The following is an 18,079-nucleotide window of genomic DNA, read 5'->3' as shown; positions in this document are numbered from 1 at the left end:
AATAAATAATAAAAAAAGCTGGCAATAGATGGCTGCTGTAGGCGGCCGCTGTGGCTGAGTGAGGTGCTACATACTACTCCATAGGATCTGGGTTCGATCCCTGGTTCGAGCAACATCCAAATTGGGAAACACTGAAAAAGCTTCTCATAGAAACGGTTTGCCTGCGCAAGCGGCGTAAAATTGTATTTATGTTATAATAACGGGAATGGTTAAGTTATCTTTACAAATCATGAAATTTCCTTTAAAATGGCGCAAGTTCGTGTTTATTTTTCCATATTTTGCAGTAAATGCATAGTTTTGCATATAATGTAAAAAATACCTGTTTCTGCATATTTATTTCGCATATCTTAGTATATTTTACAATAAACGCATACAGCTTTGCATATAGTTTTGCATATTTCTGATTTTGCGGTGACCCTGGCTTACCATTTTTTCTTAAAAAACGAAAGCTACAGTTTTTTCCTTTTCACAACAAAAAAGCTACAATTAATGCCGTTGTAACCTTTTCAATATCTCAATTCTGTCGTCAATGGTGCATGGTGTCAAGTTAGCACTACATACTAAATTTTGTTCGAAAAAGGGTCAACTCAATTTTTCAAGAAAAACGAAAGCTACACATTTTTTCTTTTCACAACAATTTTTAAAGTTAAAAGCTACAATTGATGACATAGTAACATTTTCAATATCTCAATTCTTTCGACCATTTTCTCTTAAAAAACGAAAGCTACAAATTTTTTCTTTCCACAACAAATTTACAACAAACAGCTACAATTAATGCCGTTGTAACCTTTTCAATATCTCAATTCTATCGTCAATGGTGCATGGTGTCAAGTTAGCACTACATACTAAATTTTGTTGGAAAAAGGGTCAACTCATTTTTTCCCATAAAAACGAAAGCTACAAATTTTTTCTTTTCACAACAAATTTTAAAGTTAAAAGCTACAATTAATGGCATAGTAACATATTGGATATCTCACTTCTATCGACTATGTGTATGGTGTCAAGTTAGCACTACATACCATTTTTTTTTAAAAAACGAGAGCTACAAATTTTTTCTTTCCACAACAAATTTACAACAAAAAAGCTACAATTAATGCCGTAGTTAGCTTTTCCAATTTCGAAAAGTGTAGGGCTAACTTGACACACGTCCTTTTCAAGTGTATTTTTTCTTAGGCTTTGTACAAAAAATGACAAAAAAAGAAAAACTGTATAGGGTTGGTCGCATGAATGGCCGTCCCAGTCAACAGTTCCGAGTCTATTCGATATTTGGGTATAAGGCCTTATGTTGGACAGAAGGGGGAGTATAAGGGACACAAAATTTAGAAAATTAGCCTATGGTTACAGAAGATATGGAATAAATAATTGACGAAGATCTGCGTGCCAAATGAACTTTTCTTTCAAAGTTTACACTGCTGGCAAATGTAAATAGGGATTAAAATTTAAAAACTAATTAATACAACTAAAGTAAAATCTGTGGAAAATTAGCAATAAAATACTTTTTTCGCAAAATCTTCTAAGGAGCCTTTTATTTATCAAAAAAATCTGGATAACATTTATTCGTCGCCACGCTGTAGAAAACGTTTATATTTAAGTTATTTAGTAAGAATACAAAATAATTATTAATTACAGCCTTATTCTGTATCACGAACGATAGGCAACACGACGATTCGCCTGCGGACGACAACATCTCTGATTGTGATTTTATTACTCTATCGGTCGTCTTCGTCTTGCTTTTCATATATTACGTTGAAATGGTCCCGGTTGCGTTTAAACCGGCAAGAATGATGCCGCCGGAATAATTTTTGAAGCATTCATCTACAAACGAATCGTTCGTGTTGCTTATCGTTCGTGATACAGAATAAGGCCGTTAATATTTGTGGCACATTTCCAAGGAACAGTATTGGTTATAATTTTATATAGATAAGTTTCGGATTTTTATTTTCAAATTAGTTTTAATTACTTTTTTAATAAATAATATAGCCCATTATATAACAAAAACCTTGTTAATCCAAGTTTAAAACTTTGTACAAAAATTAAAAGAAAATCAGAGTTTCATCAAAATGAAACACTTTTTATTCAGAATAAAAAGTGTGGAATTTTTATGAAAACGTCCTGCCCAAAAGAGAAGGCACGAGTTGTCCCTTTTTATTATCTACTTTCTTTGATGAAACTTTGAAAATAAAAATAAAAATCCGACACTTATCCATAAGGTTACCCCTAATGAAAAAAAATATATTTATTCAACAATTTTTATTGAGCTCGAGGCCGTTTTTAATGAAAAACTTATTGTGGAAAAGCAACAATAATTTGAAAAAATGGTAGAAGTGATAGGTATTTCGGAAATCACAACATTTCCTCATCAGATTTCCTTCAGTAGGATTCGAACCAACGATCCCACTGACTCAGCCAGTTGCCTACGCATTGTGCTAAGTTAGCCTTGTAAATTATCGTTGCTTTTTTCCCACTTTTTCATTTGCTAAGCCAACACAATCAAGCGCAGCTTTTCCGCTACTTTACACTTGATCATGTGGTTGTTGGTTTTGTTGGTTTTTGCTAATAATTCTATTTTTAGAATGTTTAACTTTTAGGCTCGTCCTTAAGTTATTTGTTTTTGTTATTTTATGGCCTTATAACAATTATATTCAACAATTTTTATTGTTTTTAATGAAAAACTTATTGTGGAAAAGCAATAATAATTTAAAAAAATGGTAGAAGTGGTAGCTATTAACAATGGATACAAAAAAGATCTGGTGGACAAAATTAGAAAGGACTCGGAACGAAAAACAAACACCGTATCCGATGTAATATTCGAACCACTCAAGATTCTGTACGGAAAACATAAGACGACCCCTGGATAAACGCCAACGCGAAGATACAGACCCACGCCTCAGAAACCAAGAAAATGAAAATAACTTCTATCGTTGACGTTAAATAACGGAATAACGGAAAATAAACTAACGCAATCACGAAAACCAAAAAATTAAAAATAACGGATTTCTACCCGCCGGCGAATACAAGCAACCAAAAAGCACCTACCTGCGAGATAATGAAACAAAAGCTGACGCACTTAGATCGTCGCCTGTGTAAAAGATTGTCGTATGTTGATTTCGGCAGGTTGTGGGAAATCCCGATTGAAGATTGGAATGCAATTTCTCAAAAACGCGAAGATAGATATTCTCCAAGGTCTCTGAAAATGTTACTAGCTCACAATATTCTAACATTGTTTAATTTTTAATGTTTAATATTAATTAAATTTGAGTCTATAAAGGATTTTTCGTTGTAAAATTTTGTCGTAAACGTCATTTGTCCATAATTTAGCAGCCACTTTGTATGAAATACGACAAAATGGGCCATATCGCGAATTTCACGTGAACAAATACTCCCAAAAGTTATAAAGTAAAACAAAAACAATTTTTCCCAATTTGTTTTTGTTTTGCATGTTAAATTATGGGAATAATTTATTCACACGAAATTGGCGATAGGGCTGAATATGATCAAAATTTCTACTTAATTAACGACACTTTTTACTCAAGGATATATCCAAAAATGGAGAACGTCATTTTTAAGATATTGATTAGTTTAATATGGCTGCATCACTAAGTAAATTTTTACTAAATTATCGAAAAAATTGTAGTCAACATCTCGGAAACTAAAGGAGATATCTGAAAACTGATAACACCAATCGAACGACCTTATTTCAGAATATATAACTGCATCTAGAACTAAAACTCGTCAAAATTGTGCTTACGACAATCTTTTACCCAGGCGACGAGATGGGTATGTATGACCTAATGACAGTTAAGACAGATAGTAACACGAATAATTAAAAGCACTAAATTTTTTATTCCTGAACTGTTTTTTTTTATTGAAAACTGAATACATTTACCTTTTTAAAGTGCTCAAAAAGCCTGACATTGATTGAAAAACCATGGTACACGATAATACTAAAGCTGAGAAAAATATGAAATCATCATCTATATCAATATATCATAATAATAATATCTAATAATAATAATATCTAATAATAATAATATTTAATATCATTTTAAATAAAGCATAATGTAGAATTTTTCTAATAAATACTTAAAAAAAAAGAAATGCAAAATAAAAGAAATTGGTGTAATTTCGACATTTTTGGTCGAAAAAGCTCAACCCGGAACGTCTAGGAATCACCTGAAGGCTTTTAAACTAATTACGTATTTATTTATATCCCCAACCTCACCTTATTCTGTGTGAAATCTTTTGGATTCATGCATTTCAAATTTTTCATACAACGAAAAGGCCACTCTAGTATGCACACATACTTCTCTATAAATGTAGATTAAATGTAGTCACTTTACCGCAATTGCGGTAGATCTACTACATTTTGGGTTATTTGTCACTTCTACCACAACCATCACATATAAAAAAAAAAAAAAACTACCACAATTTTACTGAAATAAAACTATTAAACTAGTTTGCCAAAATATGGCCTTCATAGAAGTTGAACAGCCACTTTTCTGCTGAATCTCATGAAAATTTATTGTGAATATCGTGTTTGTTGAAGAACTGAGGTGCATTTCAAAATTTCTATTACGTACATGAAGGATAAGCTGCATTTACATGAAGCAATTTTCTTAACGATTCAACATCGCCTGATAAATATTTTGTGAAGTTGGTTACCACCGGCAACCAACGTTGAACGAGAGCAGTGAAGTGTTCAATGTGTTTTAATTTTTATAAACCAGAAAATACTATTTATGAATCAATTTATTCGCACTTAAAAACGTATTGCACTTATTAACATCACACTCTGTTTTCAATTCTTTAAAACATTAACAGATAATCAGAGTTCCGTTGATAACAAACTTTTGCCTCAGTTTAACTACTGCCAACATGGGCAAGCGATTTATTTGTGGCCTAGAAAGTTGAAACATGATTTACGCGGGCGAATTTGATGAAGCGATGTTGAATCGCTTATTAAATCGCCTCATATAAATGCAGTGAAAGACCTTTATATTTTGATTCTCTATTGTGAACTGGTGCAAGAAAACTGCCAAAACGTACACAAGTACTTTGAATGCAACTGAAAATAGAAAAAAATTTTAACACGAAAAAAGCTTGAAACTTTTGGCTCACGCAATGAGACAACGAGGACATTTGCAATCTTCGTCAAAACTCTTTAGCGAACGACGTCGTATATGGCGCAGAGGCATGGACAATGACAACGACATGGACATAGTGCAGCGAATTAAAATGCAGCGGCTCCGCTGGCTTAACCATGTCGTTCGAAAGGACAACGACGACCAAGCTCTGAAAGCATTCAACTCGGAATCCGCTGGTGGTAGAAGAGGAATAGAGAGGCCCACTACGATGGAAAGACCAAGTGGAGAAATAATAGACAAGAACAGCTTTTTCGTTTAAATTTACAACGAATAGCAAACAAATACCACCGTCATTCACAATAGTTCCTCAATCGGGCGTGTGGAAACGATAATACGAAATCTCATTTTATACGATACGCTTGCAAGCGAAGATTAGATCTAACGATGTAAATTTGCATAGCGGGTGAGTTCCAAGCTAGAGTGGCAAAATAAAAAAAAAATTAAATATTTTCTTGTGTTCTATTTATTAAAATAATGTGATTACACACTTGCAAGTTTAAAAAAACAGAGCTCGTAAAGCCATCAAAGTAGTCTCTCGCTCTAAGGAGTTATATTTTTTAAGGGCTCTCCGAGCGATAGCGTTCATTCTATTCACCATAAACTCCTCACATGTTTGGCTCACTCATGAATTTGCATTCGGCGTATTTGTAAAATGGTTTATTTGTGTTGATGGCAATTTTTATTTTTAGTGAAAAATATTTATCACTCACATGTTTAAAACACAAAACACATTTTTACACAAAAAACCCGAAAAGCTTTTTTCGCCAAACTTTACAATTCAAAAACTGACAATACAGAAAACACCGAATCTAAAAAATCGATGACAAACAACCAAGCAAGCAAGAAGCACAAATATTCCACCGTCTAATTCTCTCAAGGCAGGATGGGCAAATTGAGTTGTCATTTACGAATATCGCAGTCAGGTGTTTGTTCCACGTGAAGTGAACAGTCAGCAGTCCAACAAGTTGTATGCAATCCGGTCTATCAGTGAGAGCAAAAAACTAAGTGTACCTCCTTCTGAGATTGAAGGCAACATCAGTTTTGCCCATGCATCCCCTCGATGCCTACGAGTCATTGCTGAGCGAAGTATTCACCCAGTTTCTGATTGTGGCTTCGATGGCCGAGGTGGGGAGTGCTATAGCTGGTTGCGGATTGAGGAATGCCTCGTCTAAGCCAACTATAGCCAAATGGTCAGATGTTTCATTACCATGTACTCCCGAATTACCTGTCACCCAGAGTAAAGCAAGCTCCTTATGTTTACCAACATAATTTAATAGCGACTTGCATTTCCGAACCCGTCTGAAAGTACTTAATTAGAGGGCTGGACAATGCCTGAAGTGCAGCTTTGCTGTCCCTGAAGACACGTAAATTCCTTGCCCTCCTTCACCTATTTTCCACCACGTAGTCCATGTCTTTGAGAATTGCATATACCTCAGCCTGGAAGACCGAAGCATATTCACCCAGAGAAAAGTAAAGCTTATCATCTATAACTTCGAAAAAGACCCCAGATCCTCACCCTGATTCAGTTTTGGGGCCTTCAGTAATGTGTGAGTCCTGACTCAGTGCTGGAATAAAACCAGCATTCAGCTTTAGGGAACTCAACATTATATAATCTCTTCAACAAAGATAGTGGTGGCGTACTGTCCTGTGCCATTGAATATACACAAATGCTTAGATCTCTGTCGAAAGCAACTTCCGCCTCGCCTCACTGAGAGATATATCAATATCCGTTTCTTTTTAGTCTGCAGGTGACGGTAAGTGCAGAAGTTCATCAAGAGCACTAGGCACCACTCAAAAAACTTTAAGTTAAATATAGAGGCTACCAACCACCCATAAGATTAATTTTCGTGGACCCTCACTTACACCCCCATATTTTTTTCACGCCAACGTAGACCCCCGTCGAGTCTTCCGTGGACCACTTTGAGAATCACTGGTTTAACGCAATCTGACAGATGAAGCAAACCATGAATATTAAAACTAATCAGTTTTTCTCTGTAGATTGCACCAAAATAAGACACAAATTCTTCTTACAGCTTTTGGGTGATATCTGCCTCTACTATACACGACTTTTCCGAAGCCAAAAGTCGTATGCCAGCGTGTAATAACAAAAAATTATAATATATGTCATCTTAAACGCAATCTTTCAAAATAAATACTCCAGAGTATAACAAAAACTGTCGGAACTCCGAACCGAATTCGGTTGGCACGTAGCCGGCAAGGGTATCAAATTTCTCGTTCTTTTTTTTAAGATTACCTTTCATAGGTTAGGTAGAAGTTTTTTTTACCACGCCCAAATTAACCAAATGCATACAGTCTAAAGGGAATTGCGAGAGCATTCCAAAATTGGACTTCTCCAGAACGCTCTTTTTATCCTTGAGCTCACTACTATGGTGCGATTGATCAGATCGCAATTCGAAAGAAAGATCAGACCTCAAAGCACCAACTTCTTTTGAAAAAAAAATTCTGCTGGGCGTTTACTTGCCTTCCTGGCAGCATTTTGGGCCACCGCTTTCACAATTGAAATATTTAACACCGAGCTGGCGAATCGCAAGTGAAAAGTCTGACCTCAAATTTTTTTAGAATATGGTTCAAACCTACTTTGACACCGTTTTCTCTTAACTCCTGTACTTCTTTCCAAAAGTGGTAAATTTTTTCTGGGTTTTTAAAACCAGAGAAACAAGCAATAAGAAATGGAGTCTCACTGCTAAGTCCCACAATCCAGTCTAGAATTGGCCATAAAACCCTGTTAGGGCTATTGAATAATTTCAAACCATCGATACCAGTGTCTATGAGAACTTCAGTCCTTCCGCACAGAAAATCAAAAGATTTAGATAGAAAATAGTCCTGAATACCTATATACAAGAAATCACCATTAGGCACAGACTTAAGTGCAATACTTTCCTTATTTGTATTTAATAAAGTTTTAGCACAAAGAAGCAAGTCCCTAACTCCTATGAGACGTAATGTTTGCATTAAACCATATGAAGCATTTTGGGGTATATTAAATTCTATTGCCCACGATCTTAACTCAGAACTTTTATCTATGCCGATAAGACCTACGGCATCTGATACCTCGGATTCCCCTATCACGTACAAAACCATCAACAAATGAGAGACTACTAAAATTGGACCCACAGTCCATACAATGTGTTTGCGCCACTGCACCACTAGGATCGGACGCACTGTCTAGACAATAAGTTTCCACCGCCGTACTAATAGGATTTGCACTTGAGTTTTCACTACACCTATCCACACTCTCGTTTGCTTGAGCAAGTTCGTTCAGCCTTCGATATTTTTTAATATTTAGTTCATTAGCTTTCTTTTCCTGCTCAAGCAATTTGCAAAATGCAGTTTTTGCATTTTGTTGCATTAATTTATGTTTTTTCTTATTATTTATATGTTTTAAGTCTTCACTTTAACGTTTTTGCACACACTAAGTTTTTGATTAAACTTTAAACTTTTCCTTTGAATTTCGGCTTTGTGTTAAGTTTTTCCTATTTTGTTAAAAATTCACGGCGTTTTATATTCAACCATGTGCCAATCATTTAACAATTTCTTTTATTGACGTTTCTCTATTGCTTTAAGACAGTATTGTTCTCTCTTTCATTCGTCTTATGTCTTATGAAGAACAAAGAAGAAGTAAAAATTCGTGAAATGAAGGAAAGCGAAAACTTGACAAGTGGCTTTGGGTGTGTTAGTAAGATTGCCAGTTTATGTGATTGTGTTGGTGTTTCGGTTAGGCACATCTTGCCGGGAGATTGACGAGGGTCGAGTTTTGTATGGCTTATCTCTTTCTAATTACAGATCAGACGAGTTAAGGTCGTATTATCCGTACCATGAAAATGGTGTTAATACTTTTATTTGCCGCCGCCCTTTTACATTTTATTTATTTTTTGTCACATAAAAAGTTCAATTTATAAAAAGGCTGATTTTTTGTAATTTGGTTTACAAACTTTCTTGTGCGTTTTCTTCCATAAGAAATTCAGGTTTATACAGAAAGTCAGATAAAAAAACTTGAAATTTGGATGAAAATTTTTCGTATATTTGTAAATTTTGTGTAAGCTTGAAACTTTTGCTACATGGTTTTGATTATAGAGTGAAAAATATATATTATTTTAAACCATAACAAATAAATTTTAACTTGAAAAACATTGTGAATATTAAAAAAATAAACTAAAAATAAAATGAACATGTGAACGCTTTTTTAAGTCGCTGGATGTCAACAAATTTTGTCGTTAAAATATGGCATAATGAAACCTTCAAAATTCAGTTTTCCTGAAATGCGATTTTAATCATTAAGCCCTGATTTTATTTTGTCTATAACTAAAAAAATTATCAAACATTATTTTATATGGAGAAAATGAGCGACACCTTCAGCAAAAAAAATTCCTTAAAATCAATGGTAAGTCCTAGCCACCACAAACTTGCACTTTGTTATACTAAAATTGAATGGGCTAAGAAACTGCATACTCAACTTCTTTCTAGAGAGCGTAAATAAAAAGCACAATATTTGAATGAAATTTTGCCGAATTTTCTTTAATTTTGCACCAGGTTTGGAACTCTGATTTTTGGGTTTTTTGTTCTAGAATTGACCATATTTTTATAAAAAATTATCGAAAAATAAAATAGTTGCCCGTATTTTAAAAAATTCGCTGTACCTAAACTTTATTGACTGACTGTATTGAAATGTCGGCCGCTGTGGTGTAGTGGTAAGCAGTGCGCGCTTTCACTGGCGCTGACACATATGTTAGTGTTTGGCCGAGCTTCTCCTCCGATTTGTGGCGTGCGCCTTGGTGTTGTCACACAAAGCGGAGGGACCTACAGTTTTACGCCGACTCCGAACGGCGATTGTATTTTTATAAGAAGCTGTTTTTCATGGAAGAAATACACTCGGAGGTTTGCCATTGCCTGCCGAGGGACGACCCTTGTTAAGAAAAAACCTTTTTCTATATTTTTTGCGATGTTGCCAGAGCTTGGACCCAGGCGTTGCGGAGTGGAAGCGCGCACTGCTTACCACTACACCACAGCGGCCGACATACTTATATAGTGTTGTTTTTCTTAAACAAGTAAGTTTTAAGCAAAAAACACAACCGACTTCAAGACTCATATAAAAATTTAGGAGTACCGTTAATTTTTTCATGATCAAATGATCGGATCTAAACCAAATTAGTATGGGACCCCATGTGAGACACAGACTTTCCAATAGAGCATCATCGAAATCGGTTAACGTGGTCCAAAGTTATGCGGTAACATACATAAAAAAAAATATTCCTACGAATTGATAAGCTTCTCATTTTTTGGAAGTCGGTTAAAAAACACGTAATTAACTATATTAAAAGATAGATTTTTTTCAAATTTTCACTATTTTTTTAATATTGATTTGTTCTGATATCTTATAATTTATTACGTATTTTTTTTAAAGAAAAACATACATTTTGATTTAAAAAGGACATACTCCCGTTTTTCTAGAAATATGTAGATATTATTTATATACGTATACCTACTCAATCAAAGGTATTTCAATTACCTTCCCAACCATATCCACGTTTTGAAAATCGGTTCAATAATTTTCGAAAAATAAGCTTTTGAAAATATTGAAAATCCCGCTTTTACCATCCCCTTGCACCGGCCCTCTTAATATGCAGCAAAACATAATTCATACCATCAAAATCAAGAATAAAGGGCGAGCCACACCCAATTTTTATTTTTTTTTCTAGCTCATCGGGGCCCTATTCCTTGCTTTTACCAAAATCACAGATATTTATACTGACATTTTTCTGAATATTTTCATTTTTGTGGCATAGAAAATATAAAAATTACTTAAAACTTCTAAAAAAAAAAATTGTTCGCTTAATCGCGCTGCCATTTATATTTCACAGTTCAATTTATGTTTAAAACTATGCTCGGAAAAACTCTTAAATTGTTCTTATTCACTGCAGTACCCACACTTTCCAGTGATTTAGGATTTTTCTCTTTTTAGATAGCAATTTAGACGTACACGCACACAGCCTAAATATTAATATTTGCGTTGTCAAGCGCCATTATGCAAATTTATTAATTGTGCGCATGCGTTACCAGTCAAGTCGCAAACGACCAAATACGACGAGGAATTTTGAATACACAAGTACTTGCGATTACTACAAGCATAGTTGCCAACTTGGTGCTTTAAGCACTAGATTTAGTGCTTTTTGAAAATTAAAACGCCAAACAAATTTATTTAGTGCCTAGTGCATTTTTTAGTGTTTTTTCTGAACTAAAATTACTTCGAGATACATAGTTAAAACCTGAAATAATTTGAAATATTTAAGGCTGTGGCAGCACTGAATTTAAGAATCTACAAATTTAAATGGACTAAAATACAACCATGATTGATAAAAAGCTGAAGTTGCAAACCCACCTTGTTAAATTTTATTCGCGTTGAAAATGATAGTACGTAAGTAAGTTAAGTATTTCTTTTTTTCTTTTCTAATTATTTGTACAAATTTTGCTTTTTTTTACCACCTGAGTAAAACACATCGTTTCTTGGTGCTGAATCCAAATCTGGCCTCACAATTGCTCTAGCACTAGAATTTTGAGATATCCTAACCTCAAAGTGTCAAAAACACGGTTTTTAGCGATATTTGAGGTTATGTAATGAAAACATCAAATTATTTGCTCATTTCTAATTAGGGCATCATTTTCGTTTGATGCGATTCGATTTTTCTTTCTCGAGATATACCAGTTTTAATGTGCAGTACTTCGGTATTATGTTATGAAAATGCATTCCTTGATTCAAAAAAATTTGGTGCTTTTGGTGTGGTAAAACGCTTTTTTCCAAATTTTTGGTGCTCTTTGAAAATCAAAAGATGGCAACACTGACTACAAGTAAGCGTGTAGTATTTTCTGTACTCGTTGGCGTAGCGTCGTGTGCCTGTATTGCGCGATCATGGCAACACAGTATATACAGCAATAAACCTTTTCGCAGTTTTTCACCATTTGGTCCCCGAGGAGTACTTTTGGGTTGTGTGCATCGTTTTCCTTTTGCGCGCACTGCAACACTTACTGTGGGGAATTTCGCCTAATGATTAGAAAAGTTCTTTTCCAGTTATACAGACCCCAATGCCTGCCAGCGCATCCGCCCAGACAGTTCATTAAGCACACCCAAGTTTGAGTGATCTACAAGTTATAAGCGTTTTCAGCATTTAACAGTTCTTTACCATATACGGTGTAATATAACAATTTATACACTGTACTATGATAATCAGTACTAGCACTAGCAATGTTTTTACACTTTTGCAATTAATTTCGGTCATTATTACACAGTCATGACTTGTGCCACTCTGCCATAGTACGGTTGTTGCTCCCACAGTAATTTTGTATACAACTCTGAATGAACAAAATGCGTGCTCCTTCTCATTACCAACCCTGATCAGATTTTACCCCCGAGGAGTACTCAAAAAGGTTTACTACTGTATATACTGTGATGGCAAGTAGTGTACACGATTTGGCTCAACAGAAGAAGTATGACTAGCATTTGCACTCGCGAATCGCGATGAAGAGTGGTGGCCAGTGTTGCCGCGCATAATTTTTAGTAGTAGCCAAATTCCTTTAAAAAAAGGGCTAAAAAAAGTCGTCGTGGCTAAAAATGGTAGCTAGAATTTTTTACTTACATATACATATATAAGTATACACGTAAACATTTTCAATAAGTAATGGTATATAAAAACAACGAACTCTGAAAAAAGCTAATATTTTATCCAACCAAAAACCTTTTTGTATAAAAGGGGAAATATACGACGCCGGCTTGCTGGTTTCATCAAGTAATTGTACCATCAGTCGCGAACATCTATTTCTTTACAAATGAGGTCGAGGAAAGATCGAAATGATTAGATCCGAAATTTCATAATTTTTCTAGCATTTTGTTAAGCATTGTTTTTTTTTTTGTAATTCACAACTGCAATATCGTGAACGTAATCTTCCATAAACATGGCTTTGACTCATATAGTGCAAGAAATTTCCGCCAAAATACTTTTTACTTAGAAAATTTTGCTAATTTCACCACTCACGACACCAGTATGCTGGTACAATCACACCAAAAGAACATACACGGTCAATCGACTTGATGGGTCATTTAACAAATTTAGCATATTAAGGACCGTGAACTTATCTATTTTAAACTATAGTTAAATCGTTAACAGATAAGTTAACAGCCCCAACACTTTTACAGTATGTATGTATAAAAGCGTAAGGAACATACAATACATATACATATGTATATATATCAGTCTTTCTTAGTTTCAAAATTCATCTCTTACATAAATGCAAAAAAAAAAACAAATTAAGCATATACAACTTTTTCATGCCAAGTATGAATAAATTCTAAAAAGAGCTAAAAAAGGGCTAGGGGCAATTTTAAATCTATGTGGCCAAAAAACGTATGTGGTAGCTAAATCTAGCCACCAAAGGACTAAAACGGCAACACTGGTGGTGGCTTTGCGCGGAGAGAGATAAGTATTCTACTTTGGAGTAGAGTACAAGGCAAAGAGTATTTGCAAGCGTAGGAGAGACTAATGTAATCTGCAACCCTTTATTGTTCAAATTTCTAGAAGAAATTTCACTAATGTTTAGCCTTTTAAAGGTTTTTTTCAACGCGTTTCACGTTGAATATTCTGTGCGGGGCAAAGCATATTGAATAGGTAGCAGCAGTAGAGCAGCTGATTTTATTGTAATTTTTCTTTAAATTTTACTCTAAAATTTCAAACTTTGTTTACGTATATGGATTCCAAAACCATTGTCATTAGGCGAAACTACGGCAAAAAAAGAAGGCTACTATGAGAATGTTGTACAAGTAAAGAAGTTCTCAAAGATGGAAGGGCTCCACCCTTCGAAGGTACGGTTTGCATTTCAGCCCGCTCCGGGCGCTATTCACTGCATTCTGCTTGGCGAGTACGAGTCTGAAAATAATCCGTCGAATATCACTTGTGCTTCAAAAGTAGTCGGATATTTTACCTGCCTAGGAATGTTTGTAATAAATTTTATGGGGTTAAAATCCCCAGCACAAAGAACAAAGTTATGGAAAAATATTCTACAGATGTGTGATATTGCAACTGAATATTTATGTGCTGCGTTCACAAAAGATCGAAAAATATATGCTAAATAAAGATGCTGTTTCATGGCTAATAAATCTAGGAACATTGAAAAAGATTTTCAAATAGTCTAGCTTTCGTAGAAAAAATTTGCCAAATTATTTTTTCTCCCGTATTCGGCTGCCATAAATATGAGGCTTTCCATTCTTAAACATTCATTAAATAAAGTCAAATTACCGAGCATTACAAACAATTCATATTTAATCAGAAGCAATTCTTTGCTGGGTTTATTTTGAATCAAAATGTGATAACGGACGTGACATATTTTTCCCCCATACAATACTTTTTTTTTTACTAATAATACATATATAATTAAATGTTTTATTTATTTTTTTCAGTCTTCTCTCCAGCGTTTTGCGCTTTCATAACCTGTTTTTGCCATCTGAATACGAAATTTAAAGTTATGTAGTCATTTAAACCCATTTATCAGAATTTTCGGTTTACATTTTCATGGAAACACCCTTATAAGAACTAAAACTAGACAATCTAAATGCTTCATTCATACTGAATTCAATTTCTGTCGTACGATATCTCTTTAGCTCAAGCCATTTGTTTTAGATAAGGTCCTAAAAACAACTTCACTTCCGCTGCTTCAGTGTTTGTATAATTCGTGGAATCGTTGACACTCTGCTTTTTTTGTACTGAAGTTCTGTAGATACATACATATGTATGTATGAATAGAATTGTTTAAAAGATAATAAGAAGTAAAACAATAAGTGCCACACATAAAGAGTCACGAAAGTTACATACATTTAACTCAAAAATTGATAAGTGCATATACACATGTAGTTAAAGTTATATACAAAAGATATTCAACGTTTACATTCTACACTTTTGAGCGAATATTTATGAATCACACTGGTGACAAATCGGTGGTCGGTAAAGGCAGCATATACGGCTGGGTACCATTATTTGCAATTGGGTCTACTTTCAGATGTATTTGGTATGTAAATTCAAACGCAAATACCGAAACTGGTTTCTGGTTAAGCATTGATACGCTTTGATGGTAAAATGGTATGTGAAAATAAAAATCTATTGCTTTATATGTCTGTATGTATGTATGTAACTGTACTATACAGTGACTCATAACTCAAATTTTCAGTGTGTAAGCATAATTTGTTGTTAAGTGTTGGTCCAAGTCTGATTGAATCTTCTCTAGTAATTAATTGAAACATAGACCAGACAAGAGCCGGGTTTGATTTTTCTTACAAGTTCTCTCTCGACTGGAAAAGCAATTTTGAATATCTTTTAAGGCACTGTATCGGCAGTTTACATTTCGTCGCCTGGGTAAAAGATTTTCGTAAGCGCCATTTTGACTATTTTTAGTTCTAGATGCAGTTATATATTTTGAAATAAGGTCTTTCGATTTGTGTTATCAGTTTTTAGATATCTCCTTTAGTTTCCGAGATATTGACCAACATTTTTTCGATAATTTAGTAAAAATTTAGTTAGTGATGCAGTCGTATTAAACTAGTTAATAGCTTAAAAATGGCGTTCTTCATTTGTGGATATCTCCTTTAGTTTTCGAGATATTGAGTAAAAAGTGTCGTTAATTTAGTAGAAATTTTGATCACATTTTGTCGTATTTCATACAAAAGTGGCTGCCAAATTGTGGACAAATGACGTTTACGACAAAATTTTACTAAAGAAAATCCTTCATAAACTCAAAACTAATTAACAAGAAACATTAAAAATTAAATAATTTAAGAATCTTGTGAACTAGTAACATTTTCAGAGACTTTGGACAAAATCTATCTTAACGTTTTTGAGAAATTGCATTTCAAAACTTCAATCGCGATTTCCCACAACCTGCCGAAATTAACATACGACAATATTTTACCCAGACGACGATTTGTCTCTAAAATGTAGGCTCAATCTAGGTCAATCAAACGTCAAATGTGGTTAGTGCGAAGTGACGCGTATGCAAAAACATTTACTCACATATGTATGTATGTATGTGTTTGCACATTGCATACTGATATATGTATGTGTGCACATATCGACTGCTGAGTGGAAGATCGACCTATCTCGGCAGCCAGTTCGAAAACACCCTATCTCAAAAAACTTTTCAAGAACGCCCTATTGCAGAATTCGTTTCAAAAACGCCCTATCTCAGCTGACGAATCAAAAACGCCCTATATCAGCACATTTTCAATACATTTTGAAGTAAGATAGGGCCTTTTTGAACCGAATTGTGAGATAGGGTGTTTTTCAATAAAATTCTGAAATAGGGCGTTCTTGAAAAGTTTTTTAAGATAGGGCGTTTTCGACCTGGCTGCCGAGATAGGTCGATCTTCCACTCAGCAGTCGATATGTACACACATACATATATCAGTATGCAAGTATGCAGTATGCTCATTAAAGTGGTTTCTTATATTTTTTAATAACTAATCTTTATATATGGACATCACTAAAAGCTCCTTTTCATATAAAAATTCGTACGTGTCCTACCCGTCTCCAAACGTTGTCCCACACGTGACAGAGGAATTTCCGATTTTTTGTATAAAAAACCATAATTATTTGCAGTTTTTGCTTGGTCTCTGTTCCTGGTCCTTTGCTTCATTATAAGACAGGAAGTTCACACAGAAAAGTGAAATAACTTCGCAGTTTCCATAAAATATATCTGCTCCTAAAAGAAGCAGGTTATTTTTTTTGTCCCAGCCTTGACAGAAGAAATAAATCAGATTTTCTCCATATAAAAGTAAGCTGAAATTTTTTTCGTATTTTGTAATAACTCATATAATAGTCAATTAGGTCTAGCTTTATCAAAATGTAGAATTGTTTAGTACTTTATCTTAAATTTACAAATGTCCAACCCGTGACGGCGGAATCGCCCATATATTTAACGATTGTTTTCATATTTGAACTTGAATTTCTTAGAAGACAACACGCAAATAAAATTGATAAGGAAACTTTAAGTACAAAGGCCCTTAGGTTGAACATACTGTTGAGTAACTAATGTCTCCAGCACAAAAAATACGAAAACTCGATTTTCCTAAAAACTTGTCTAGCGATTTTTTCTTTTTGGTCTTAAATTACTTAGAAAGCATAATAGAAAGAAATTCACAAGAAAATTTGAAGTGCCAAACCCTTTGGGTTGAACTTGGTTCCGACCCACCGTGAGTATACTCAGGCCTGGGCGACGCCGCTTGCGCAGTGCTCTCGGGGCAGCGTTTCGTCTTCGTGTATACGAAGTTGAAAATGAAAATCAAAACATAATCATTATTCGTGATCGAAATAATAAAAATCAAATCATAATTAATAATGATTACCGTCCCTGTTAAAGTACTCTCCAATGCCATTTTAAGAAATCAAACGGTTAAAAAGTTACGTGGAAAGACAAGAAAACTTAGTTGAACTTTAATAATCCAGAATCACAACTTTATTATTTATTTATTTTTTTTAATCTAATCTATGAATGGTACACACCTGTACGATATTTTCATAATACTTATGGACATACAAGGTCTATTCTGCGCTGGTAATACAAATTTTCTAACCGGTAAATGAAGTTCCTATCAATTTTTAAACTCTTTTCGCATTCTGTGTATTCTTGTAACCGATAAATTGTTTTACCATCTCATAAGCTGGTAACAAAATAATACCCCGTAAAATATGCTGAATTTCTGAATATTTTAACTGCATTACCAACGTAGCTAGAATCGCGATGACAAGCACTGGTAAAATTTTTTGGTAATAAAATTTTCCGGTTACAAAATCTTCGGTAACGTGCAGAGTAGACCTGTTAAGATCAGCGTCCAAACACATTCTGTAAATTAAATGCAGCGTGCAAAAGAAAAAAAAACAATG

At 34.3% G+C, this 18,079-nt stretch overlaps 1 protein-coding gene across 1 annotated transcript in view; it reads left to right on the top strand.

The window, feature by feature from the left end:
- LOC118742357 (myosin heavy chain, non-muscle) overlaps positions 1-18,079 on the top strand; it is a gene marked incomplete in the record, with an annotated part of 153,781 nt that overhangs the window by 54,412 nt on the left and 81,290 nt on the right.

The sequence above is a fragment of the Rhagoletis pomonella genome, unplaced genomic scaffold (assembly GCF_013731165.1).
Source record: "Rhagoletis pomonella isolate Grant_MI unplaced genomic scaffold, Rhpom_1.0 Rhpom_scaffold_00007, whole genome shotgun sequence".
NCBI lineage: Eukaryota > Metazoa > Arthropoda > Insecta > Diptera > Tephritidae > Rhagoletis > Rhagoletis pomonella.
This window is presented reverse-complemented; position numbering and strand designations above follow the sequence as displayed.